Source organism: Leucoraja erinacea, chromosome 10 (assembly GCF_028641065.1).
Source record: "Leucoraja erinacea ecotype New England chromosome 10, Leri_hhj_1, whole genome shotgun sequence".
NCBI lineage: Eukaryota > Metazoa > Chordata > Chondrichthyes > Rajiformes > Rajidae > Leucoraja > Leucoraja erinaceus.
This window is the reverse complement of record NC_073386.1, coordinates 60,710,007-60,737,922: the sequence shown is the minus strand read 5'-3', so window position 1 is coordinate 60,737,922 and position 27,916 is coordinate 60,710,007. Positions and strand designations below refer to the sequence as shown.

At 45.5% G+C, this 27,916-nt stretch overlaps 2 long non-coding RNA genes across 3 annotated transcripts in view; both read left to right on the top strand.

Moving 5' to 3' along the window:
- LOC129701287 (uncharacterized) overlaps positions 1-27,916 on the top strand; it is a 75,807-nt gene that overhangs the window by 11,259 nt on the left and 36,632 nt on the right. For both annotated transcript variants that reach the window (XR_008724175.1, XR_008724176.1), the window contains exon 2: positions 6,030-6,172. This is a non-coding gene — a long non-coding RNA (uncharacterized LOC129701287). The remainder of the gene's footprint in view (positions 1-6,029; positions 6,173-27,916) is intronic.
- On the top strand, positions 14,032-16,873 carry LOC129701288 (uncharacterized). The gene is made up of 2 exons (XR_008724177.1): positions 14,032-15,166; positions 15,229-16,873. It is a non-coding gene; the product is annotated as an uncharacterized LOC129701288 (long non-coding RNA).

Here is a 27,916-nt window from a genome sequence, read left to right as displayed (position 1 = left end):
CAGTCTTTCTTCATAAGAAAGTCCTGACATCCCAGGAATCAGTCTGGTGAACCTTCTCTGCACTCCCTCTATGGCAATAATGTCCTTCCTCAAATTTGGAGACCAAAACTGTACGCAATACTCCAGGTGTGGCCTCACCAAGACCCTGTACAACTGCAGTAGAACTTCCCTGCTCCTATACTCAAATCCTTTTGCAATGAAAGTTAACATACCATTCGCTTTCTTTACTGCCTGCTGCACCTGCATGCCTACCTTCAATGACTGGTGTACCATGACACCCAGGTCTCGCTGCATCTCCCCCTTTCCCAATCGGCCACCATTTAGATAATAGTCTGCTTTCCCGTTTTTGACACCAAAATGGATAACCTCACATTTATCCACAGTATACTTCATCTGCCAAACATTTGCCCACTCACCCAGCCTATCCAAGTCACTTTGCAGTCTCCTAGCATCCTCCTCACAGCTAACACTGCCCCCCCAGCTTAGTGTCATCTGCAAACTTGGAGATATTGCCTTCAATTCCCTCATCCAGATCATTAATATATATTGTAAATAGCTGGGGTCCCAGCACTGAGCCTTGCGGTACCCCACTAGTCACTGCCTGCCATTGTGAAAAGGACCCGTTTACTCCTACTCTTTGCTTCCTGTTTGCCAGCCAGTTCTCTATCCACATCAATACTGAACCCCCAATGCCTTGTGCATTAAGTTTGTATACTAATCTCTTATGTGGGACCTTGTCAAAAGCCTTCTGGAAGTCCAGATACACCACATCCACTGGTTCTCCCTTATCCACGCTACTAGTTACATCCTCGAAAAATTCTATAAGATTCGTCAGACATGATTTACCTTTTGTAAATCCATGCTGACTTTGTCCAGTGATTTCACCACTTTCCAAATGTGCTGCTATCCCATCTTTAATAACTGACTCTAGCAGTTTCCCCACTACCGATGTTAGACTAACTGGTCTGTAATTCCCCGTTTTCTCTCTCCCTCCCTTCTTAAAAAGTGGGGTTACGTTTGCTACCCGCCAATCCTCAGGAACTACTCCAGAATCTAAAGAGTTTTGAAAGATTATTACTAATGCATCCACTATTTCTGGAGCTACTTCCTTAAGTACTCTGGGATGCAGCCTATCTGGCCCTGGGGATTTATCGGCCTTTAATCCATTCAATAACCATGCATAAATCTAGCAGGGATTGGTCTAATTTAGCAATTCCTTGCAGTGTTTAGTCTTAAACATTCTATTCACTGTGAATTGCAGTTTCAATTTGATAAAGAGCATACAAAATGATATAACAAGCAAGATTAGGAGACCAAAACTGTACGCAATACTCCAGGTGTGGTCTCACCAAGACCCTGTACAACTGCAGTAGAACCTCCCTGCTTCTATAGTCAAATCCTTTTGCTATGAATGCTAACATACCATTCGCCTTCTTCACTGCCTGCTGCACCTGCATGCCTACTTTTAATGACTGGTGTACCATGACACCCAGGTCTCGTTGCATCTCCCCCTTTCCTAATCAGCCACCATTCAGATAATAATCTACTTTCCTATTTTTGCCACCAAAGTGGATAACCTTACATTCATCACAAGATCTCGGAGAAAACCCTCAATCACAGGGAGAACGTACAAACTCCATACAGACATGGTTGTAGTCATATAGCATGGACACAGGCCATTCGGCCCAACTGGAAAAAGGGTTCTGACCAGAAAAGTCACCCATCGTTTTTCTCCAGAGATGCTGCCTGACCCGCTGAGTTACTCCAGCACTGTGTCCACCTTCAGCCCAACACATCCATGCCGATCAAGATGCCCCATCTACGCTAATCCCACCTGCCCACATATGACCCATATCCTTCTCAAACTATGTACCTGTGCAAATGTCTTTTAAGAAGGCTCGTTACCACATTCGATGGCAATTGGGGAATAGATTATATGCTGTTGAATCGTGCATTAGCCGTTCCATCAGAGGAGAGGTGGGAGGTCTCTGCAGACTGTCCAGTGTGTAATTCTATTCACTATTATTATTATTATTATTATTATTATTATTATTCATAAATGAGGTAGTGTGCTCCAGCATGCAACAACCTCAGGCAATCCTCAGGCTGGCCAATGCTGATGGGGTAGAGTGAGCTTCAGACCATGGAACTGCCAAGTCCTACAAGGGTGGGTCAAACTTCAAGCCTTGGCATCCGGTGAGCTGAACATTCTTGGAGCTACCACCAACTGGAACTGCACCATCGCACCAACACTGATTCCAACACACGACTAATGTGGATCAGAGGGTGGGCATACTGCAGAGAAATGACTCCGTTCTTGACATCCCAAAGCCACGTCATCACCCGCCAGACACAAGGCCATGAATAGTGAAAGGCTTGGATAGAGTGGATGTGGAGAGAATGTTTCCACTAGTGGGTCGAGGACCAGCGGGCACAGCCTCAGAATTAATGGACATTATTTTAGGAAGGAGATGAGGAGGAAAGTCTTCCTAAAATGATGTCCAGTCAGAGGGTGGTGAATCTATGGAATTCATTGCCGCAGAAGGCTGTGGAGGCCGTCAATGGATATTTTTAAGGCAGAGATAGATAGATTCTTGATTAGTTCGGGTGTCAGGGGTTATGGGGAAAAGACGGTGTTGAGGGGCGAGTTAGATCAGCCATGATTGAATGGCGGAGTAGACTTGATGGGCAGAATGGCCTAAATTCCCTCCTATCACTTATGCCCTACAAGGGTGAGTCTAACCTCAACCCTTGGCATTCAGTGCCTGAACATTCTTGGAGCTACTGCCAACCTGGAAACGTGATTGCACCCATCGCTCCAATGCTGTTGTGGATCAGAGGGAGGCCATCCGGCAAAGAAACAACTCAGTTCCTGACATCCCAAAGCCATGTCATCACCCACCATGAACAAGGCAGGAATGCACGGAATATTTTCTGCCCACCTGGATGAGCTTCAACAAGGTGTACAAAGCCCCCAGTCTGAAGAAGGGTCTCGAGCTACAGGGAGAGAGAGGTTGGGCAGACTGGGACTCTACTCCCTATCCGCCACTGGTGTACAGAGACCACAATGTATGGCTTTAAGCTGGGCAGGCTGCAGAGAAGATTTACGAGGATGTTGCCGGGATCAAGGGTCTGAGCTACGGGGAGAGGTTGGGCAGACTGAGACACTATTTCTTCTAGCACAGGAGGATGAGGAGTGATCTCATATAGGTGAGGGGAATACAGAGGGTGATAGATGGATAGAATAGATAGTATTTTACCCAGAGTAGGAAAATCAAGAACGAGAACATATTAGTTTCAGCCGAGAGGAGAAAGATTTAATAGGAACCCGAGGGGCAACTTTTTCACACAGAGGGTGGTGGGTGTATGGAACGAGCTGCCAGAGGAGGTGGTTGAGGTGGGTACTATAACAGCATTCATACGACATTTGGACAGGTACATGGATAGGAATGGTTTAGAGGGGGATGGGCCAAATGCAGGCACATCCCAAAGACGTACAGGTATGTAGGTTATGTGGCTTCCCTAAATTGTCCCTTGTGTGTAGGATAGAACTAGTGTACAGGTGACCTCTGGTCGACATAGACTCGGTGGGCCGAAGGGCCTGTTTCCAGGCTGTATATAACCATATAACAATTACAGCACGGAAACAGGCCATCTCGACCCTTCTAGTCCGTGCCGAACACGTATTCTCCACTAGTCCCATATACCTGCGCTCAGACCATAACCCTCCATTCCTTTCCCGTCCATATAACTATCCAATTTATTTTTAAATTATAAAAACAAACCTGCCTCCACCACCTTCACTGGAAGCTCATTCCACACAGCCACCACTCTCTGAGTAAAGAAGTTCCCCCTCATGTTACCCCTAAACTTCTGTCCCTTAATTCTCAAGTCATGTCCTCTTGTGTGAATCTTCCCTACTCTCAGTGGGAAAAGCTTGTCTCTGAGGGCAGCATGGTGGCGCAGCAGTTGCTGCCTTACAGTGCTTAAAACCCCAGAGACCAGGGTTCGATCCTGATCATGGGTGCTGTCTGCACGGAGTTTGTATGTTCTCCCTGTGACCGCGTGGGTTTTCTCTGAGATCCACACACATTCCAAGGACATACAGGTTTATAGGTCTGAAGAAGGGTTTCGGCCCAAAACGTTGCCTATTTCCTTCGCTCCATAGATGCTGCTGCACCTGCTGAGTTTCTCCAGCTTTTTTGTGTACCTTCAGGTTTATAGGTTAATTGACGGTATAAATGTAAATTGGCCCTAGGATAGCATTAATGTACGGAGATCACTGGTTGGTGTAGACTCGGTGGGCCGAAGGGCCTGTTTCCACGCTGTATCTCTAAACTAAACTAAACTAAATGAGACAAGCTTAGATGGAGCATCTTGGGCGGCAGGTAACTGAACAGAGCTAAGGTCCTTCACCATCAACAAGAGGGAGCAACATTTGGTTCTGTTATGAGTGAGTACATCCTGATCTTTAACACTAACATGCTGACTGGTCCAATGGTGATGGTTCCTGTTCCAGATGAATGTCATGGCAAAATAAAAGATAGACACAGTGTGCTGGAGTAACTCAGCAGGTCAGGCAGCATCTGTGGAGAACATGGATAGGTGACGTTTCACAGAGTGCTGGAGTAACTCAGCGGGTCAGGCAACATCTCTGGAGAACATGGATAAATTACAATTTGGGTCAGGATTGGTCACAGGAGGATCCCAATCCAAAACATCACCTATCCATGTCCTCCACAGATGCTGCCTGGCCCGCTGAGATCCTCCAGCACTTTGTGTTCCACACAGTATTCCAGCATCTGCAGTTCCTTGTGCATTTTGTGTCTAACTTTAGTGTAAAGTTCTTTCCTACACTCATGGTAACATAAACATAGAGGGCAGGTGAGAGGGGAGAGATTTAAGGGGGACCTCAGGGGCAACTGATTCACTCAGAGATTCGTCCGTATCTGGAATGAGCTGCCGGAGGAAGCTACAAAAGTGGATACAATCACAAATTTCAGACATATGTATAGATGGGAAGGGTGTAGAGGGCTATGGGACTGGGACTGCAGGGAAATGGGACTGGTCCAGCACGTCAACTGAGTCGGCATGAACAAGGCGGGCCGAAGGGTTTATTTCTGTGCTGTACAGCTCGGACTCCATGCAACGCAGTCCATGAGGAATTGAAAATTTGCTGCGGATTTTTATGTCATCATTTGATTAATTTAAAAAAAATCTCCACCCAATTAACCTGCACACAAGTAAAACAATGATGGGTTTAAAAAGTAGTGAGTGTGGGTTTTAGAATTGAGTTATTTTAATAGTGCGGCAGGGTGGCGCAGCGGTAGAGTTGCTGCCTCACAGTGACAGAGACCCAGGTTCCATCCTGATTACGGGTGCTGTCGGTACGGAGTTTGCACGTTCTCCCCGTGACCTGCGTGCTGAGATCTTCGGTTTCCTCCCACACTCCAAAGACACACAAGTTTGTAGGTTAATTGGCTTGGTGTAAATGTAAAAACTGTCCCCAGTGTGTAGGGCGGTGTAAATGTGCGGGGATCGCTGGTCGGCACAGACTCAGTGGGCCGAAGGGCCTGTTTCCGTGCTGTATCTCGAAACTAAACTAACAGTTGGAAATGGAGCAAAATATGAGACTGGGCTGTAACTTAGTCCTGAAGAAGGGTCGCGGCCCGAAACATCACCCATTCCTTCTGTCCAGAGATGCTGCCTGTCCTGCTGAGTTACTCCAGCTTTTTGTGTCTATCTTCAGAAAATTAGAAAGCAGTTCAGATGGAACTCGGTAACTGAACATGTTTAATAGCAAGTAAACGACTCTGGAGTAGTGTTTCAGCAAGTACTTAGTGAACACTGGGCAGTCTATTGGCAACAATTACTGCATCACTGTTACATGATTATTTTACACACAGACTTGTCAAGCTGCCAGACATCACCTTGTGTTCAATGCACAGTCATTGCCAATATTACCTCTGTTAAATATGATGTGATAACTTCAGGATCCAACTAAGATCTCGAATTGTCTACTTCCACAGCCGTTCGCAAAAGGATCTTGGACTATGGGGCACAAAGAAGCAAGTGGTTGGGCCAGAAGAATGTTTCAACTCTGCGATGAAGGTGCCCACTCCCTTCAAGGGAGTTCTGTCATAACACCATGTTCTGTGGATTACAGTAAAAGGTCAGCAAATATAGACAATTGATTGCAATTTTTAGACTCTTTGTCTTTGTGGTTTTATAGTGCAGAATCATCATGAAAGATACAACTAAATCAATATTGCCCATTTAACAGAGTTCCATTCAATTGAAAAGACACTAAGCTCGCACCATTATTTAAAAAAAATTATGATTTAAATTTTTTTATTTATTAGATGCCGTGTACAAAAATATAACCAGCGGCATATGACATAATACGGTTATTGTACAGCTTCAATTTTAATTTTTAACTAAAGATGAGAGAGAAGAAGAGAGAAAGAGCAAGAGAGAGAGAAAGTGGAATGTGCAAGGATAGAACCTCTAGACTACCAGAGTGGTGTACCCAAAGAGTGAGGAAGTAAAAGAAATAAGAAAGACGTAGAGAAATAAAAAGACACAAGCAGAAAGAAAAACAAAAGGTGATGATATACCTGCCTCACATCCCTCCCCACTCATCACCAAACCCATAATTAGATTTAGCTCCACAATTGTGTTGCACTATACTATCCTTGTAGTAAATCAATGACTGGTGTCCATGTCTTTGAAAAAATGCTCTGGTTTTTCTGCTAAGATAAGTCTCATATTTTCAAGATGTAGCATCTCAGACATGTTTGTAATCCACATTTTGAGAGTAGGGGCAGATGTATGTTACCAAAATTTGAGTATTAGTTTTTTTGCAGTTATCAGGCCATAATTGAGGAAAGGTCTTTGAAATATTGATAGCTCAGAGCAGGCTGCTGACATACCTAGAATGATCAATTCCATGGCGGGGCCCAGTTTTGTTTTTAATGTTTTTGAGGAATTTTCAAAAGTTCCTCTCCAGAAGTTTTGTCATTTTATGCAAGAGGCGAAGGAATGTGTTATAGTTGCTTCTTGAAGGAGACATTTGTCACAAATAGGAGATACATTTGGAAAGATCTTATTCAGTTTAGTCTTTGAATAGTAGAGTCTGTGCAGTATTTTAAATTGTATTAAAGTAAGCCCGCGCCATTATTACTCCAACTAATGCTATATTATTCTTCTAAAAACATTTCTATGTAAGTATACAAAAGTAAAAGGACAATGACTCTGCTGTCAGGTGGCTATGATCAAATATCTGACACTTGGGCTCAGCATGTACATTGGCAGAGGGCAGCACAGTGGTGCAATGGTAGAGTTGCTGCCTCACAGCACCAGAGACCCGGGTTCGATCCTGACTATGGGTGCTGTTTATACGTAGTTTGTACGTTCTCCCCGTGACACGCGTGGGATTTCTCCGGGTGTTTCGCTTTCCTCCCACACTCCAAAGACGTACAGTTTTGTAGGTTAATTGCCTTCAGTAAAATTGTAAATTGTCCCTAGTGTGTCGAGTAGTGCGAGTGTTGGCCGTTCACTGGTCGGCATGGACTTGGTGTGATTGAACGCTGTATCTTTAATCTTAAACGCACCCAGAATGTTAGAAATTTTCATTGAAGTATCCACATCTTCCATGAAGTTAAGGTGGGCCTTCACACGGATGGTGTTGACTTTATACTGAAGACAACCTCCGCACTCTCTCAGCTGCTGAAGTTATCTGAGTGACAAATTGACTGAAGAAGTTGACTCTGAATCAGACTCACTGAAAAATGTGGGTCCAGACAAGGTTTACGAGAATGATCTTTGGAATGAGTGGGTTAACATCTGATAAGCATTTGACGACACTGGGTCTCTACTCGCTGGATGAGAGGATGTTTCCACTAGTGGGAGATTCTAGGCCCAGAGGTCATAGCCTCAAATTTAAAGAACGTTCCTTTAGGAAGGAGATGAGGAGGGATTTCTATAGGGTGGTGAATCTATAGGATTCTTTGTCACAGGCCATAGAGTCGGAGATTATGGGGAGAAGACAGGAGAATGGGGTTAGGAGGGAGAAATAGATCAGCCATGATTCAATGGCGGAGAAGACTTGATGGGCCGAATGGCCTAATTCAACTCCTATCCCTTATGCCCTTATGATTAACACTATCCAACACACACTAGTGACAATTTTACATTTACACCAAGCCAATTAACCTGCAAACCTGTACGTATTTGGAGTGAGGGAGGAAACCGAAGATCTGAGATAAAATCCATGCAGGTCACGAGGAGAACGTACAAACTCCGTACAGACAGCACCCATAGTCAGGATCGAACCCGGCGATATTAAGTAATGCAGCAACTCTACCGCTGCGCCACCGTGCCGATCATATTGACCAACGTTCAAACTAATCAGGGAGATGTCACAGTGGAAACAATTTACCGTTAAGAGTAAAGAAAATGAATGTAGGTAATGAACTTAGTTTAGAATATCTCCTCATTATTTGACAGATGTAATTATTCAGCCACAAAACAGCTAGTTTTTTTGGCAACTGCAATATATATTTAATTTACTGTCAAATGAGAGGCACCAAACCTCTCATCTAAGAGCGGCTGCCAGCCTTGTCTCCGCACCGCAGTTGTTTGGTGTTTCATCTCCCTGTCCTAATCATGCTATTTAAATTACAGACTTGCACATGTCCCCAGTCACAGTGAGTGCTCTGCACTCTCTCCACTCTCTCATTACAGCCTGCCTCTCATCTTCTTTTCATGCTCCTCGGCTGCCTTCTGTGGAATATATCATCCCAGGCCCCTCAGCAGAGCAGGGCCCTCTCCCTACCTCTTTGAGGCAGCCTTGCAGGACAGCACCCCTCGCATTCCCAACACATCCTGGCTTCCTTTGAAGTGCTTTGAGGAATACAAAGCAAAGCTCAGGGCAGCTTCTGTGAATTGCCACTACATTCCCCCATGGCTGCTCCACATAATTAGAGAGGCTGCTGCTCACCTCTCTCTCTCTCTCTCTCTCTCTCTCTCTCTCTCTCTCTCTCTCTCTCTCTCTCTCTCTCTCTCTCTCTCTCTCTCACATCTCTCTCTCTCTCTTCTCTCGGCTCTCTCTCTCTCTCTCTCTCTCTCTCTCTCTCTCTTCTCTCTCTCCTCTCTCTCTCTCTCTCTCTCTCTCCTCTCTCTCTCTCTCTCTCTCTCTCTCTCTCTCTCTCTTGCTCTCTCCTCTCTCTCTCTCTCTCTCTCTCTCTCTCTCTCTCTCTCTCTCTCTCTCTCTCTCTCTCTCTCTCTCTACTCTCTCTCTCTCTCTCTCTCTCTCTCTCTCTCTCTCTCTCTCTCTCTCTCTCTCTCTCTCTCTCTCTCTCTCTCTCTCTCTCTCTCTCCCCTCTTCCCTCCTTCTCCATCCCTCTTTCTCTTCCCTCTTTTTCTCTCCCTCTCGTCTCCTCCCACTCTCACTTCTCCCTCCCTCTCCCTCTATCGCGCTCTCTCTCTCTTGTTGTCTCTTCTCTCTCACTGTCTGTCTTGCTCTTCCTCTGACTGTCCCCTCTCTCTTTACCCCCTCTCTCACTGCCCCTCGATCCCCCTCTCCCCCCCCCCCCCCCCCCCCCCCCCCCCCCCCCCCAGTGTTGTGTGTGAGAGGCAGGGTCTGAGTTTCCACCGCTCCAGTTTGGGTTGCACCCTTCCCCACCGATACATCAGTTGCTGTTGAGGCTGGGGCCTAGTTTCCTTCCCCACACCAGGCCTGCTGTCAGTTTTGCCACCTGCCTTGCATTCAGCTCAGCATTGATGACATGACTTGTCTTCCCCAGCTCTCCACCTCTCCTTGCCTGTGTCACTGCTCTGTTAGATCAATGGGCCTCTACGTTAATGCAAGATTTCCGTGGACATCTCCTTCAATTTCCATTGGCCTTGTTCCTCCTCGTTGTTGTGTATAACTTGCCCGTGCTCCATCCCGATTGTTCCCACCACATTGTCCCCTCCCGCCTCCCTACTCCAAGTTCAGTGTCGTTTATTGTCACGTGTACCGAGGGACAGTGGAAGGCTTTTGTTGCGTGCTAACCAGTCAGCGGAAAGACAATACATGATTACAATTCACAGTGTACGGATACATGATAAGGGAATAACGTTCAGTGCAAGGTAAAGCCAGCAAAGCCCGCTCAAGGGTAGTCCAAGTGTCCCCATTGAGGTAGATAATAGTTCAGGACTTCCCTTTCTTCCCAATCTTTGCAGCGCTCCCAGCGCACCCAGCACACACAAGGTGTGGTAGGAGCAGGCCAAGTTGGAATCTGTTCCTCTATTCCTTGAAGTGGTCTCTATTCCATGGTGCGCAGGAGGATGAGGGGTGATCTTACAAAGGTGTATAATATCGTGAGAGGAATAGATCAGGTAGCACAGAGTCTCTTGCCCAGAGTAGGGGAATCGAGGACCCGAGAACATAGGTTCAAGGTGAAGGGGAAAAGATTTAATAGGAATCTGAGGGGTAACTATTTCATACAAAGGGTGGTGGATGTATGGAACAAGCTGCCAGAGGAGGTAGTTGAGGCTGGGACTATCCCATCGTTTAAGAAACAGTTAGGTACATGGATAGGACAGGTTTGGAGGGATGTGGACCAAGCGCAGGCTGGTCGGACTAGTGTAGCTGGGACATGTTGGCCGGTGAGGGCAAGTTGGGACGAAGGGCCTGTTTCCACACTGTATCACTCTATGACTCTATGACTGGGTGTGCTGCCCCTCTACGAAAGGGCAGCACAGTGGCGCAGTGGTAGAGTTGCTGCTTTACAGCGCCAGACATCCGGGTTTGCTGTCTGTACGGAATTTGTACATTCCCCCTTTGACCACATGGGGTTTCTCCGGGTGCTGTGGTCTCCTCCCACATTCCAAAGACATGCAGTTTTGTAGTTTATTTTATTTTAGTTTAGTTTATTGTCACGTGTACCGAGGTACATTGAAAAGCTTTTTGTTGTGTGCTAACCAGTCAGTGGAAAGATGATACATGATTACAATCGAGCCATTCACAGTGTACAGATTCAACATTTGTGCATTGAGGTAAAGCCAGTAAAGTCTGATCAAAGACAGTCCGATCAAGGTAGGTTCATTGGCTTCAGTAAAAATTGCAAAATTGTTCCACATGAGTAGATCAGTACGGGCTGATCGCTGGTCAGCGCGGAGTCAGTGGGCCGAAGGGCCTGTTTCCGCACTGTATATCTAAAGTCTAAAGATTGCAATGGCTACCCCTCTGTTTCCAGGGTTGTGATATCCAGCTGTGATGCTCCTTGAAAATGGCAACACATTTATAGACCTGAGGCGTATCTGGAGCCTGGTCTTTTCCACTTGACGATTTGGCAAAAGCAGTGTTGTTGTTGGAATCGGGGTGGAATGTTTCAGCGGGGACTGAATGAGGAACTGCCTTGCTATAAATCTTCTGTCCAGAGTCGAGAGTGTTTAATGGTCATATGTACTGACAGTGGGAGAATGAAATTCTGACTTGCTGCAGCTAAACAGGCCGGTAAATACAATAGTACACTCATCAACCCATACCATTCATTATTAGTCAGTAATACCAGGTACGCAGACTGTAATAGTGCAAAACTGAAGTCCATCATGCAACCAGAACAAACATCACTGCAGATCATAGTTGCTGGGGTAGTGGTTAGTGTTGTGCAGTGCACAAGAGTCTACATACTCTGTACAAGACCATGTCAACAGTTCAATTCTACCATGAGTAATTATGAAGATATGACACAATATGCTGATGCAGTGGTAGAGTCTGTGGGCTTCTTGGCTTGGTAAAATTATAAATTGCCCCACATGTTTATGCTGGTCGGTGCGGACTCGGTGGGTCAAAGGGCTGTTTCCGCGCTGTATCTCTAAACTAAACTAAACTGAAGTGGAAAGTAAAAAAATGAAGCAATGAAGAATTGGATGCAAGACTTGAAGTGTTGAGATGTGAGATTTGCAAAATGATTTGTGCAATGACAATAGACAATAGGTGCAGGAGTAGGCCATTCGGCCCTTCGAGCCAGCACCGCCATTCAATGCGATCATGGCTGATCATCCACAATCAATATCCAATTCCTGCCTTCTCCCCATATCCCTCGATTCCACTATCTTTAATAGCCCTATCTAGCTCTCTCTTCAAAACATCCAGAGAACCTGCCTCCACCTGAGGCAGAGAATTCCAGACTCACAACTCTCTGTGTGAAAAAGTATTTCCTCATCTCCGTTCTAAATGGCTTATTCTTAAACTGTGGCACCTGGTTCTGGACTCCCCCAACATTGGGAACATGTTACCTGCCTCAAGTGTGTCCAAACCCTTAATAATCTTATATATTTCAATAAGATACCCTCTCATCCTTCTAAATTCCAGAGTACACAAGCCCAGCCGCTCCATTCAATCAACATATGACAGTCCCGCCATCCCGGGAATTAACCTGGTGAACCAACGCTGCACTCCCTCAATAGCAAGAATGTCCTTCCTCAAATTGGGAGACCAAAACTGCACACAATACTTCAGGTGTGGACTCACTAGGGCACTGTACAACTGCAGAAGGACCTCTTTGCTGCTATACTCAACTCCTCTTGTTATGAAGGCCAACATGCTATTTGCTTTCTTCACTGCCTGCTGTACCTGCATGCTTACTTTTATTGACTGATAAACAAGGACACCCAGATCTCGTTGTACTTCCCCTTTTCCTAACTTGACTCAATTTAGATAATAATCTGCCTTCCTGTTTTTGCCATCAAAGTGGATAAACTCACATTTATCCACATCTGCACATTCACCCAACCTGTCCACCATGCATCCTCATAGCACCCTCTTCACAGTTCACACTGCCATCCAGCTTTGTGTCATCTGCAAATTTGCTAATGTTACTTTTAATCCCTTCATTTAAATCTTTAATGTATATTGTAAATATCTGCGGTCCCAGCACCGAGCCTTGCGGTACTCCACTAGTCACTGCCTGCCATTCTGAAAGGGACCCGTTGATCCCTACTCTTTGTTTCCTGTCTGCCAACCAATTTTCTATCCATGTTAGCATCCTAACCCCAATACCATGTGCTCTAATTTTGCATACTAATCTCCTATGTGGGACCTTATCAAATGCTTTCTGTGAGAGATGAGGAGGTATTTCTTTAGTCGGAGCATGGTGAATCTATGGAATACATTGCCACAGAAGGCTGTGGAGGCGGTCAATTGATATTTTAAAGGCAGAGATAGATATATTCTTGATTAGTATGGGTGTCAGGTGTTATGGGGAGAAGGCAGGAGAATGGGGTTGAGCTAGATCAGGGAGAGCCATGATTGAATGGAGTAGACTTGATGGGCCAAAAGGTCTAATTCTGCTCCTATCACTTCTGAATATGAACCACCCCAGCTGTAAGCTTCATCAATTTCAATTTTCCACCATTCTGTTGTGTTCACCTTCTGTTTTTATTTTACACTAAGGTTTGAGATCACATGAGCAGTTCATAACTCCTTTGTACTGAACTTGATAAAATGCTCCAGCCTTCGGCTTGGAAACGTAACTCGATAATGTTGTCCTGCTGTAGAAACAAAGAACTGCAGATGCTGGTTAATAGGACAGTCTGAAGAAGTGTCTCGACCCGATACATTACCTATTCCTTCTCTCCAGAGATGCTGTCTGTCCCACTGAGTTATACCAGGTTTTGTGTCTATCTTCAGTTTAAACTAGCATCTGTAGCTCCTTCCTGCACAAAGGTTTCACAGAGTGCTGGAGTAACACAGCAGGTCAGGCAGCATCTCTGGACAACACGGATAGGTAACATTTTGGGTCAAGACTCTTCTTCAGACTGATGTTTTGGGTCCAGATCTTCTCGATGCGAAATGTCACCTATCCATGTTCTCCAGAGATGCTGCCTGACCCGCTGAGTTACTCCAGCACTCTGTGAAACGTCACCCTATCCATGTTCTCCACAGATGCTGCCTGACCCGCTGAGTTACTCCAGCACTCTGTGAAACGTCACCTATCCATGTTCTCCACAGATGCTGCCTGGCCCGCTGAGTTACTCCAGCACTTTTGTATAATTTTGTTTTTAATATTGTCCCTACGTTTTCCATTAGATGTTGTTGCATGGACTTGGCGTCCACACCTGCTTTAGATTCCAACCTCAGTTGAACATGATCCATGCCATGCTGGTTTCGGCTCTGGGGAAACAAGCTGAGACTTCCTTGGTTTCGGACTATATTTAGTGTTAGGATTTCAGTGCCTGCTGGCCTATTTTCTTCAAAAAGACATCTGCTTCTGAGTAAAGTCAGGGAAGTCGCCCCTGGGGTTCCAGCCTGCTCTCAGCAACTTGGAGTCTCTTCAAATGTGCAAGTATTAAAATTTCTGGCCCCTGGAATTCACTCATTAGTAAAATTAGTTTGTGGCGTCCTTAATTCTGGGTCAAGTGTGTACAGAGTGTAGTGGTGGATGGATGATCCTCATCAGTGGGGAAGGTTGATGCAGGAGGCAGATGAAACCACCACACTACAAATATTCTCCAGAAACGGACACCCGAGAAAGGGTCCCAATTGAAAACATTAGATTCTGAAGGATGGTCCTGATCCAAAATATCAGCCGACTAATCCTTCCACAGATGCTGAAGATAGACACAAACAGCTGGAGTAACTCAGCGGGACAGGCTGCATCTCTGGAGAGATGGAACGGGTGATGCTTCGGATTGAGATCCTTCTTCTGAAGAAGGGTATCGACCCAAAAAGTCTACTCTGCCATTCATTCATGGCTGATCTGTCTCTCACCCTCAACCCCATTCTCCTGCCTTCTCCCCATAACCCCTGACACCCATACTAATCAAGAATCTATCTATCTCTGCCTTAAAAATATCGATTGACGTGGCCTCCACAGCCGTCTGCAGCAATGAATTCCACAGATTCACCACCGTCTGACTAAATAAATTCCTCCTCATCACCTTCCTAAAGGACCATCCTTTAATTCTGAGATAACTCGTGAAAGAGATAACTCCTAGAGAGCATGTTTGATTATATTACTGAGAAATAATTGTAAGGGCCAAAGATTCTGAACCTGGATTCTCAACTGGCCCCTTCTCAAGAGACAAGGAACTGCAGGTGCTAGGATACAAAAAAAGACACAGTGTGCTGGAGTAACTCATTGGGTCAGGCAGCATCTCTGGAGGACATGGATAGGTGATGTTTTAGAGAGTGCTGGAGTACCTCTAGGGATCAGGCAGCATTTCTGGAGGACATAGGTGACGTTTTAGAGAGTGCTGGAGTACATCTAGGGGTCAGGCAGCATCTCTGGAGAACATAGACATTTTGGGTTCGACTGATTGTGAGGGTGGGTGGAGAGAAAGCTGAAAGAGAGGTGGGGGCAGGACAAAGTCTTCCTTCCTGGACCCTATTAGGTAGAACTAGATTATGCAAGAGGAATGGGAAGATACAGTGCTGGAGTAGCTCAACAGGTCAGGCAGCATCCCTGGAGACTGTGGATAGGTGATGTTTAGGGTTGGGACCCTTCTTCAGACTCCGACCTTAGTCCCGACGTGAAAAGTCACCTATCCATGTTCCCCAGAGTTCAATGAGTTCATGTGATAGGATTAGATTCAGGCCCTTGTCCTACTTGCTATGTTCGGTGTGAGGTGCATGTCCAATGGAGAATGCATGGGTGAATTATGGTGGAACTCCCAAACTCTTGAATGTGCCTGAAACAACTCATTCCAACATTTTGTGTCTATCTTCAGTGTAAACCAGTATCTGCATGTCCTTGCAACACATATATCGTACAGTTTGGTGAGATAGTCAAGTCTATTGCGATTCAATGCACACAAATATAGCATTTGACCTCACTTCTCAGCTTGTGATTTCACATTCCAACTTAACGCCTTCATGGTCAGGTTAAGAACTCCAGCACTTTGTGTTTTTTGTCATTTGTTTTGTATAATGGCAGTCTCTGTGTCAGCTCAATGCCTGGTGACTGCGGTCGGAAACTGCCAGCCCATGTCTCACTCATATGGAATGTGGGCATGATGATAATCTCGGCCTCAGAATGTGCAGCATCTGACACGTTTACTGATGGTTACTGCGATGTACACTGATCGCATCTAGCACCCCAAACGATACCACACATCAACCATTTTATTTGCCATGTGTAGGAAGCAACTGCAGATGTTGGTTCAAGTTCAAGTGAGTTTATTGTCATGTGTCCCTGTATAAGACAATGAAATTCTTGCTTTGCTTAAGCGCACAGAAAATAATAGGCATTTACTACAAAACAAATAAATGTGTCCATATACCATGATATAAATATATACACACATGAATAAATAAACTGGTAAAGTGCAAATAACAGAAAGTGGTTATTAATAATCAGAGTTTTGTCCGAGCCAGGTTTAATAGCCCGATGGCTGTGGGGAAGTAGCTATTCCTGAACCTGGTTGTTGCAGTCTTCAGGCTCCAAGATAGTCTTCAAGATAGACTGGAATAACTCAGCAGGACCGGCAGCATCTCCGGAGATAAGGAATAGGTGACGTTTTGGGCCGAGACCCTTCTTCAGACCCTTTTTTTGCTGTTTGAAAATTCTCCAGATGACAATGTCTCATCTTCTCCAGGGTGGTTTGTGCTATTTAAACTGGTGCCGAGAGTAGAGTGAAGTATTGGTCAGGTTGAGAATCATCCCTGTTACCTGGTTAGATAGCGGCAATCTGCAAAGGAATAGGTGACATTTCGGGTCAAAGATTTCAACAGTCTTTTATTGTCACAAGTACCAGTTAGGGTACAGTGATATGCAAATTACCATGCAGCCATACGAAAAGAAAAAGAAAAAGAAAAAAAAAAACGTTTAACCCTTTCCTGTCAGATCGACAAGAACACTTCAAATTCACGTCTGGTCTGCTGTATTTTCCCTTTCAAAAAGGATCATAACATAATTTCAGAATTTGAAGGAATCCTTTTTATGGGAATGAAAAATGTCAAGTTAAACGCTTATCACCGTCAACATGACTTATGCCCCCTGATCACAGTATCGAACGCTGTTGATAGTGGGAGTGGGAATACAGGGGAGAGAACTCAATAAAAAAGCACAGCGCAGCAGATGAGGAGACACAAGGAACTGTAGGTGCTGGAATCTTGACTAAAACACGGAGTGTCAGGCAGCATCTGTGGAGAATATGGATAGGTGACGTTTCACAGAGTGCTGGAGTAACTCAGTGGGTCAGGCAGCATCTCTGTAGAACGTGGATAGGTGACGTTTCACAGAGTGCTGGAGTAACTCAGCGGGTCAGGCAGCATCTCTGGAGAACATGGATAGGTGACGTTTCGCATCGAGAAGATCTGGACCCAAAACATCAGTCTAAAGAAGAGTCTTGACCCACAATGTTACCTATCCGTGTTGTCCAGAGATGCTGCCTGACCTGCTGTGTTACTCCAGCACTCTGTGAAACCTTTGTGTAGGAAGGAGCTACAGATGCCAGTTTAAACTGAAGATAGACTCAAAACCTGGTGTAACTCAGTGGGTCAGACAGTATCTCTCGAGAGAAGGAATAGGTAATGTTTCGGGTCGAGACCCTTCTTCAGACTGTCCTATTAACCAGCATCTGCAGTTCTTTGTTTCTACAGCAGGACAACATTATCGAGTTACGTTTCCAAGCCGAAGGCTGGAACATTTTATCAAGTTCAGTACAAAGGAGTTTTGAACTGCTCATGTGATCTCAAACCTTAGTGTAAAATAAAAACAGAAGGTGAAACACACCAGGCAGCATCTCTGGAGAACATGGATAGGATAGTTTTTGGTTCAGAGACTTCATCAGACTCTTATTCCCTTGTTCAGACTCATTATTCTCCCCAACTACAATGAGTCTGAACAAGGTTCCTGACCCAAAAAGTCACCTATCCATGTTCTATAGTGATGCTGCTTGACCCGCTGAGTTACTCCAGCACTCTGGGTGTCACTGTAGATGAGGCCAGCTGTTGTCATTCCAATTTCTGACTGTTATTCTGTAATGTGGATTATTACAATACCTGGTTAGTTAGTTAGTTACACTTTGGAAATAAGAAGACTCTATCCGTGAGGGTCTTTAATTCCAATGGTTAACTAGGCTGTGGGAGGTGGAGCATTGATCTTGGGCAGTGTAATAAACTAGGCAATAACATGTTGGTGGCCACTTCTGTACCCTGTTTGATTCTCATTCTTTTAAGTTGAAAGAACAGAACAAGTGTTCGGGCATTGGTTTTGGTTTTGGCATTGCAATGCGATTCCTCAGAACACCTGTGTAGGCTCTGGTCTTTTCTTGTGTGTGTTCCTTGCTGCCTTTATAGCATTTAAATACCTGGTGACCAATTCTTATCTTCACCAGTATCTAGCCAAATAATAGCTCTGTTGTGAAATGGATGCCGGCAACTTATAATGGCTTTTGTACGGTTTGTCCCTGAACATGTAATTATGCGTTTTCCCAACAGCTTGTAGTGAAATTAGATGAAGTCATCGGTGACACAGAGTATGCCATTGTCCAGTAATATACCTTGCCTGATCCTGTGGTTTACCTAATTAGGTCCAGGTTTATGTTTAGTGTTGTCACCTGTACCCAGGTAGTGAAAACCTTTGTTCTGCATGCTATCCAAACAGGTCAGATATGCGATACGTAATTACGACTTAAGTCAAACTCAAGTATAATACGCAGAGCAAAGGGTAAGATACAGAGTGCAGAATATAGTTCTCAGCATTGTAGCGCATCAGTTCCAGAGACAAGTCCAATGTCCGCAATGGGGTCGAGGTAAATTGGACTGAACCAGGGGCCACAGTTTAACAATAAAGAGTAAGCCATTTAGAACGGAGACGAGGAAACACGTTTTCCCACAGAGAGTGGTGAGTCTATGGAATTCTTTGCCTCGGTGGAGGCTGGTTCTCTGGATGCTTTCAAGAGAGAGCTAGATAGGGCTCTTAAAAATAGCAGTCAGGGGATATGGGGAGAAGGCAGGAACGAGCTATTGATTGTGGATGATCAGCCATGATCACATTGATGGCGGTGCTGGCTCAAAGGGCCGAATGGCCTACTCCTGCACCTATTGTCTATTGTCTTTTGTCTATTGATAACAGAGGGGAAGAAGCTGTTCTTGAGTCTGGTGGTGCGTGCTGTCAAGTTCCTGTAAGAACCACATATTGGTGCCTTGAAATTCAACACACTTACGCACAAAGTTTTTCTGCACATTGAATTGTTCTGGGCCGGCCAGCACCAATCAGGAAATTAGCCTGGGGTTATCAGAAGCCTGATAACAGAGGGGAAGTAACTCTTCCCGAGCCTGGTGGTGCTCTGTATTGCTTTCAAGCTTGCTGGACGGGAGCGGGTAGAAGAAGGAATGACTGGGGTGGGACATGCCTTTGGCTGCTTTTCCGAGGCAGCGTGAAGTGTAGATAGTGTGCTGGAGGTGAATGTGGGGACTGTTGTATTGTTTATGACTAAACGACTCCTGTGTCCTCCTGTCACCTCGACTGTAACTAACAGGGAGCAGTGGACGCACTCAGGGGAGGTCGCACAGTACTACCCTGCTGACTATTACTTCTGGATGGGAGCAGCACACAGCACGCAGCCCCCGCGGGGTACCCATGCAGTCTGTTCTAAAGCGGGCCACAGATGTGCTAAGATTCTCCTCCCCTGAAGGGAATATATGGTTCAATGCTGCTCTAATTGTCACATGTGCTGTGACATTCTTTTTCAAGTCGAGAAACTTCTTCAGACTCGACCCCAGACCTCAAGTATTCCTATTCCATTTCTCCAGAGATGCTGCCTGACCCGCTGAATTACTCCGGCTTTTTATGTCAATCTTCGGTTTAAACCAGTGTAAATCCTTCCTGCACATTCTTTATCGAGTGACCAGATTTGGCACCAGTTCCAAAGTCTGGGTCCACGTGCTCGGTCTTATGGAGCGGAGCCTGATCTAGGCGAGCCCCAGGCTTCTGTAGGGCCTCCAGCCATCCATCCTTTGTGTGGATTGTTCAGTGAACCGTCGATCCTCTCCTCGCCCGACCACCTTTGTGGCCCGAGGGGGAGCCTTCCGCAGCCGACCTTGAGTGTGCGGTAGGTATGACCTGGCCAGGTCTCACTCATTCTCGTCAGACTGGCAAGCTTGAAGACCAGGGCAGTGTTGTTGTCAGTGGAGGGGCAGCGCTTGGTTATCTCCCTGCTGGTCTCCTTGAAACACCCCAAGGATAACTATCCTTGCAACGTCCATGGATGGGGGGGTGTGGGGTGGGGGGGAAGAGACCCAGCAACATCTCTGTGCCCAAGCAGCGGTGCTATCTGGCCGGCATTCTCTTCTCATGTCTTTACAATCTTGGATGATTAACAGTACGTAAACAGGAAGCAGAGAAAGCATTAGACAATAGACAATAGGTGCAGGAGTAGGCCATTTGGCCCTTCGATTCACAACCGCCATTCAATGTGAACATGGCTGATCATCCCCAATCAGTACCCCGTTCCTGCCCTCTCCCCATATCCCCTGACTCCGCTATCTTTAAGAGCCCTATCTAGCGCTCTCTTGAAAGTATCCAGAGAACCTGCCTCCACCGCCCTCTGAGGCAGAGAATTCCACAGACTCATCACTCTCTGTGAGAAAAAGTATTTCCTCGTCTCCATTCTAAATGGCTTACTCCTTATTCTTCAACTGTGGCCCCTGGTTCTGAAGTCCCCCAACATCGGGGACATGTTTCCTGCCTCTAGCGTGTCCAAACCCTTAACTATCTTAACAACAAGCAGGACAGGAAGTCTTGGGGAAATGACAGTGAGTGTATGAAAGTGCGTTCATGTGCACCTGGATAGGTGGCTTTTCATGCCGAGACCCTTCTACAGAGTGATTGTAGGAGAGGGAATGAAAGTTGGACGAGACGAGGAGCAGGACAAATCATGGTGGTTAATAAGTGAACACAGGCAAGCGTTGATAAGCAGATGTTTGGACAAAGGCCAGAGATGAAGACACAAATGTGAGAGAAAGGCATTGAAAGCTGCAAGCTATTTGATTAACAAAGAACTGCAGATGCTGGAAAAATTGAAGGTAGACAAAAAGCTAGAGAAACTCATCGACTGAGGCAGCATCAATGGAGTGAAGGAATGGGTGACTTTTCCAGTCTCGACCATCTATTTCCTTCACTCCATTGATGCCGTCTCACCCGCTGAGTTTCTCCAGCTTTTTGTACCATCGAAGCTTCAAGCTAGGTTGGGAGATGGGGACTACACCTTGGGTACCAAGGGAGGATGCTGCTCATGTGGTTCAACGGATGTAGTGAGAGTCACTTCCCCAGAAAGGAATCAGCTTGCTCTCATCTGTATGCAACAGACATAGTAGATAGACACAAAATACTGGAGTAACTCAGCGGGACAGGCGGCATCTCTGGAGAGAAGGGTCGAGAGCCAGGGGGGAGGGAGACACAGAGATATGGAAGGGTAAGGTATGAAAACGAGAAAATAAAAGGGACGAAGGTCAAGGAAAATGCAGAATAGATCATCGTTATCTCGATGTCAGAGTTATGGTTCAATACTGATAACAACGGGGAAGAAGCCTTTCCTGAACCAATTCTTTATTAGTACGAGTGTCAGAGGTTATGGAGAGAAGGCAGGAGAATGGGGCAAGAAGGGAGAGATAGATCAGCCATGATTGAATGGCGGAGTAGACTTGATGGGCTGAATGGCCTAATTCTACTATCACTTATGATCTTATGATCCTGTGGCATATGTTTTCAAGCTTTTGTTTCTTCTGCCTAATGGGAGAGGGGAGAAGAGGGAATATCTTTGGTGATGGTATGAGTGGTCCTTGACTACGTTGGCAGCTTGAAGATCTTCTTCTTGCGTATGGTGTGCACAGCCTAAAGTTGCAGGTCAACTTGTTCTATTTGATCTAATTGTGTACGTCGGATTGTTTGCATTAGTCGAAACAGGGCGGGCCACGTGGAGGTTGCAATCTCCCACCCCAGCGTGAAGATGGAGTTGATGTTGGGGAGTGTGGTCTGTGTGTTGGACAGGGCCACGTCCACAACTCCCTGCTATGTCTTGCGGTCTTGGGCTGTTGCCAAACCACTTTGTGAAGCATCCCGATAGGATATTTTCTATGGTGCATCTGTAGAGTTTGGCAAGGCATGCTGAATTTTCTACTGACAAAGTAGAGGCTCTTTTGGCTATGGTTTGCTTCGATGTATATGGGACTCTTGAAATGATAGATTCCTAGAATGCATTGTGAGGCCCATTGGTGCCAAAATCCAGTCATGGTGAATCTGAGCGTCTGCTTGCTTGATTAAAAATTGGGAACAGGTAATTCTCAAGCTAGGCATCGAAAGATTTAAAGGTGAGGTGAAGGAAATGGTTACTGTAACAAAATCCAGGGTTCTAGGACTGCCGGGGCTTTCCCCTGCCAATGGCCTCAGAGTGGAAAGCCATTAACAACAGTGGCGCAGCGTATAGAGCCACTGCCTCACAGTTGCAGAGATCCAGGTTCAATCCCGCCCTTGGTTGGGTACTGTTTGTGTGGGGTTTGCACGTTCTCCCCGTGACCATGAGGGTTTCTCCGGGTGCTCTGATTTCCTCCCATGTCCCAAAGACGTATGGGGTTGTAGGTTGCCGTGTAGGGAGTGTATGCGACAGGGTGATAAGACAGAACTAGCGTGATTGGGCGATCGATGGTCGGCATGGACTCGCTGGGCCGAAGGGCCTGTTTTTCAAGCTGCATCTCTCAATCAATCAATCAAAACATAAAAAGACTGTTTAGATGTGTGACATGAGTGACCTAGAAAGACGATTAAAAATAAATTCCAGTCACTTCCTGAGAGCGATATGCGATGTGACGTTGGAACAAAGGCAGGCGTATCATGTCTTTTTTCCCTGGACATTATTTTGATCTTTCATGAACAACAACATGGACAGGGTAATAGAAGATGGCAGACCATCACATTGGATTTAGATGAAAATCACCTTGCAGTCACAGAGGCTGACGACACCATCTTCGGTGAAAGCTGCCAAATTGGCCGATTCTTTTTTTCTCCTCGTGATCCAAAAATGTATTAGAACGGCTTTTAAAACATGTGAGGATTCTCAAAGTAAATATGGCAGAACTGGAATAATTTACATTCCGTTGGTTTTGTGACGATCTCTATGTCAGATCTCTCTTCTCAAAATCTCCGCCGGCATGTTCATATGTCATGGGAACAGAATTAGTCCATTTGGCCCATCAAGTTTACTCTGCAATTCTATCATGGCTGATCTATCTTTCCCCCTCAATTCCATTCTCCTGCCTTTTACCCATAACCTTTGACAGTAGCTCTACTGCTGCGCCCACGTGCCGCTCCATGTTTACATAGAACGTGACGTTCTTCCATTCACAAAGCAGACGCAGTAATGATTCCGTTGTGGCTCAGGGGACTGAGTTGCCTCGGGCGTTCTCCGCAGAACCTCAACTTAGAACCGCTGGAAAACTTGATAAAGGGCTCAAAGCCTGCAAAAGTTATCATACCCAGAGAGAGGGGATGAGTATGGATAAAACCAAACCCCTGCAGGAAATGGTCGGAAGGATCTAATTTGCCTTTTAAGGCCATGTATCTGCATCATTTGTTTCAACAGCCTTGTGTGATTCATTTATTCCACACACTACATCACATGAGCAACTCTGCCCAAGATACCTCTTTGTTTCAGCTCTGACCCAGGGTTTGGAGTTTCCCATCGTTGTCAACCATTATACTGTAGAGTTTATCATCTTCAACTTCTTGCAGCCTTTACAAACTTCACCTGTTTGCCAGTAGTTTTAGCACCAACAAGTCCGCGAGCATTGCCACTTTCATTTCACTGCACATCTCGTATGTGTATGTGACAAATAAACTTGACTTGACTTGACTTGACTTGAACATCACAAATAGCATTACTAACACTTCAAAGTGTACTTTAGACTTTAGAGATACTGCCAGGAATCAGGCCCTTCAGCCCACCGACCAGTGGCCACCCCGTAAATTAATCCTACACACTAGGGACAATTTACAATATTTTACCGGCCAATTATAGGATGAGCTTTTCCCACTGAGAGTAGGGAAGATTCAAACAAGACATGATTTGAGAATTAAGGGACAGAAGTTTAGTGGTAACATGAGGGGGAGCTTCTTTACTCAGAGAGTGGTAGCTGTGTGGAATGAGCTTCCAGTGGAAGTGGTGGAGGCAGGTTTGATTTTATCAATTAAAAATAAATTGGATAGGTATATGGACGGGAAAGGAATGGAGGGATATGGTCTGAGTGCAGGTAGATGGGACTAGGTGAGAGTAAGTGTTCGTGTAGAGTAAGAGTAAGGGGACTAGAAGGGCCGAGATGGCCTGTTTCCGTGCGGTAATTGTTATATGGTTATATGTGCAAACCTGTACTTCTTTGGATTGTGGGATGAAACTAGAGCACCTGGAGAAAATCTGGTCACAGGAAAAAAATGTACAAACTCCGTACAGACAGCAGCCGAGGATCATATTTGTGTCTCGGGAGCTGTAAGGCAGCAGATCTGCCACTGTGCCACCGTGCTGCCCCTGGAAACTAACAGATGATTACTGCATTGGTACAACATATCAACACTGGCACCTAACGTGTGCTTACACCTTACAGTTGCTGCCAAGACTCCAACATCAGCTCAGCAATGTTTTCTTGCCAGTAAGCTTACTTCAGACAGTTTTACACAGGTCAGAATTGCTTTGCATCAATTATTTCGTTGTTTGTTTTACCCAGTTTATAAAGCATGCAGCTTGTTGAGGATGTTTACATTGCCTGGCAGTCTCATGGCCAACTACAGAGATAAAACTAATTTAATTAAGCTTCCAGATAAGCGCACACACCCTGGGCCAGCGCGCTGTGGCTGGGGACGGGAGATGGAAATATTAAACCTGAAAGGACTCAGAGTGCTGGAGTAACTCAGCGGGTCAGTCAGCATCTCTGGAGAACATGGATAGTTTAAACATGGATAGGTAACGATCCTAGACGGGTCCCCCAGGTCTGAAGAAGGGTCCCAACTGGAGAACATGGATAGTTTAAACATGGATAGGTAACATTCCTAGACGGGTCCCCCAGGTCTGAAGAAGGGTCCCAACACTGTTTCCTTCTGTGTAAGCCAACGTCTGCAGTTCCTCGTTTCACATTAAACTTGAATTTGTTTCTTGTATCGGAGCAGGCAATGAAATGACTAGAATGTCTCTGCCCATGTGTAAAACCAATGTGCCTAAAATCAGTGATAGACACAAATCTGCTGAAAATGAAAAAAATCTACGCACATAGAATGTTTAAAGAGAATGTCAAAAAGAGGAATAGTGCTAACAGACATAGAAACATAGACAATAGGTGCAGGAGGAGGCTATTCGGCCCTTCGAACCAGCACCGCCATTCATTGTGATCTTAGCTGATCATCCACAATCAGTAACCTGTGCCTTGCCTTCTCCCCATACCTCTTGATTCCGCTAGCCCCTGGAGCTCTATCTAACTCGGTTTTACATTTATGCAGTGAATTGGCCTTCCTGCCTTCTTTTGTAGAGAATTCCCCAAATTCACAACTCTCTGGGTGCAAAAAGTTTCCTCTCATCTCAGTTTTAAATAGCCTCCCTTTAATCTTAGACTGTGCCCCCTGGTTCTGGATTCCCCCAACATTGGGAACATTTTTCCTGCTAGCTTGGCCAGTCCTTTTATAATTGTGTATGTTTCTATAAGAACCCCCCTCATCCTTCTAAACTCCAGTGAATACAAGCCCAATCTTTTCAATCTTTCCTCATATGACAGTCCCGCCATCCCAGGGATTAACCTCGTGAGCCTACACTGCACTGCCTCAATAGCAAGGATGTCCTTCCTCAAATTAGGAGACCAAAACTGCACACCATACTCCAGTGGTCTCACCTAGGCCCTGTACAACTACAGAGGAACCTCTTTACTCCTATTCTCAAATCCTCTTGTTATGAAGGCCACCATGCCATTAGCTTTCTTCACTGCCTGCTGTACCTGCATGTTTACTTTCAGTGACTTATGTACAAGGACACCCAGGTCTCGTTGCACTTCCCTTTTCCTAATCTGACACCATTGAGATACAAATCTGCCTTGTTCCTGTGGCCAAAGTGGATAACCTCACAATTATCTATATTATACTGAATCTGCCACACATCTGCCCACTCACTCAACCTGTCCAGGTCACCCTGCAACCTCCTAGCATCCTCTTCACAGTTCACACTGCCATCCAGCTTTGTGTCATCTGCAAATTTGCTAGTGTTACTTTTAATCCCATCATCTATGCCATTAATATATGTTGTAAATAGTTGCGGCCCCAGCACCGAGCCTTGCGGCACTCCACTCGCCACTGCCTGCCATTCTGACAGGGACCCATTTATTCCTACTCTTTGTTTCCTGTCTGCCAACCAATTCTCTATCCATGCCAATACCCCACCCCCAATACCCTGTTCTCTAACTTTGCTCACTAATCTCCCGTGTGGGACCTTATCAAAGGCTTTCTGAAAGTCCAGATACACTACATCCACTGGCTCTCCTTCATCCATTTTACATGTCACATCCTCAAATAATTCCAGAAGATTAGTCAAGCAGGAATTTCTCTTCATAAATCCATGCTCTTGGACTAATCCTTTTACTGCTATACCAAATGCGTCATTATTACTACTTTAATAATTGACTCCAGCATCTTCCCCACCACCGATCTCAGGCTAACTGGTCTATAATTCCCCGTTTTTTCTCTTGCTCCTTTTGTGAAAAGTGGGATAACATTAGCTACCCTCCAGTCCACAGGAACTGGCCCTGAATCTTTGAAGATGATCACCAATGCGCCCATGATTTCTAGAGCCACATCCTTGAGTACCCTGGGGCCATAACTCCACCACCAAACTGTACCTTTTGTGTTGTGATTCTCTCAGCGCAGCTTTAGTTTAGTTTAGTTTAGAGATACAGCATGGAAACAGGCCTTTCAGCCCACCGAGTACAACTGACCTGCGATCTCCATACATTGGTGTTGTATATGGTAGTGTTGTAGAGCAGAGGGATCTAGGAGTACAGGTGCATGGTTCCTTGAAGGTCGAGTCACAGCTAGATAAGGGTGGTCAAAAAGGCTTTTGGGACTTTGGCCTTCATCAGTCAGCGTATTGAGTATAGAAGTTGGGAGGTCATGTTGTATAAGACGTTGGTGAGACCGCATTTAGAATATTGTGTTCAGTTCTGGGCACCTTGTTATAGAAAATATACTGTCAAGCTTGAAGGGTTCATAGTAGATTTACAAGGATGTTGCCAGGACTAGAGGGTGTGAGCTACAGGGAGAGGTTGAGTAGGCTGGGTCTCTATTCCATGGAGCGCAGGAGGATGAGGGATGATCTTATAGAGGTGTACAAAATCATGAGAGGAATAGATCGGGTAGATGCACAGTGTTTTTCCCAGAGTAGGGGAATCGAGGACCAGATGACATAGGTTCAAAGTGAAGGGGAAAAGATTTAATAGAAATCCGAGGGGTAACTTTTTCACATAGATGGTGGTGGGTGTATGGAACAAACTGCCAGAGGAGGTAGTTGAGGCTGGGACTATCCCATCATTTAAGAAACAGTTGGATAAGTACATGGATAGGACAGGTTTGGAGGGATATGGACCAAGCGCAGGCAAGTGGGACTAGTGTAGCTGGGACATTGTTGGCCGGTGTGGGCGAGTTGGGCCGAAGGGCCTGTTTCCACATTGTATCACTCTATGCCTCTATTAACACTCTCCAACACACACTAGGGACAATTTTCATTTATACCAAGCTAATTAACCTACAAACCTGCACGTCTTTGGAGTGTGGGAGGAAACCGAAGCACCCGGAGAAAACCCACACGCGATCACAGGGAGAACGTACAAATTCCGTACAGACAGTACCTGTAGTCAGGATGGAACCTGGGTCTCTACTGCAGCGCCATCATGCCACCTTAA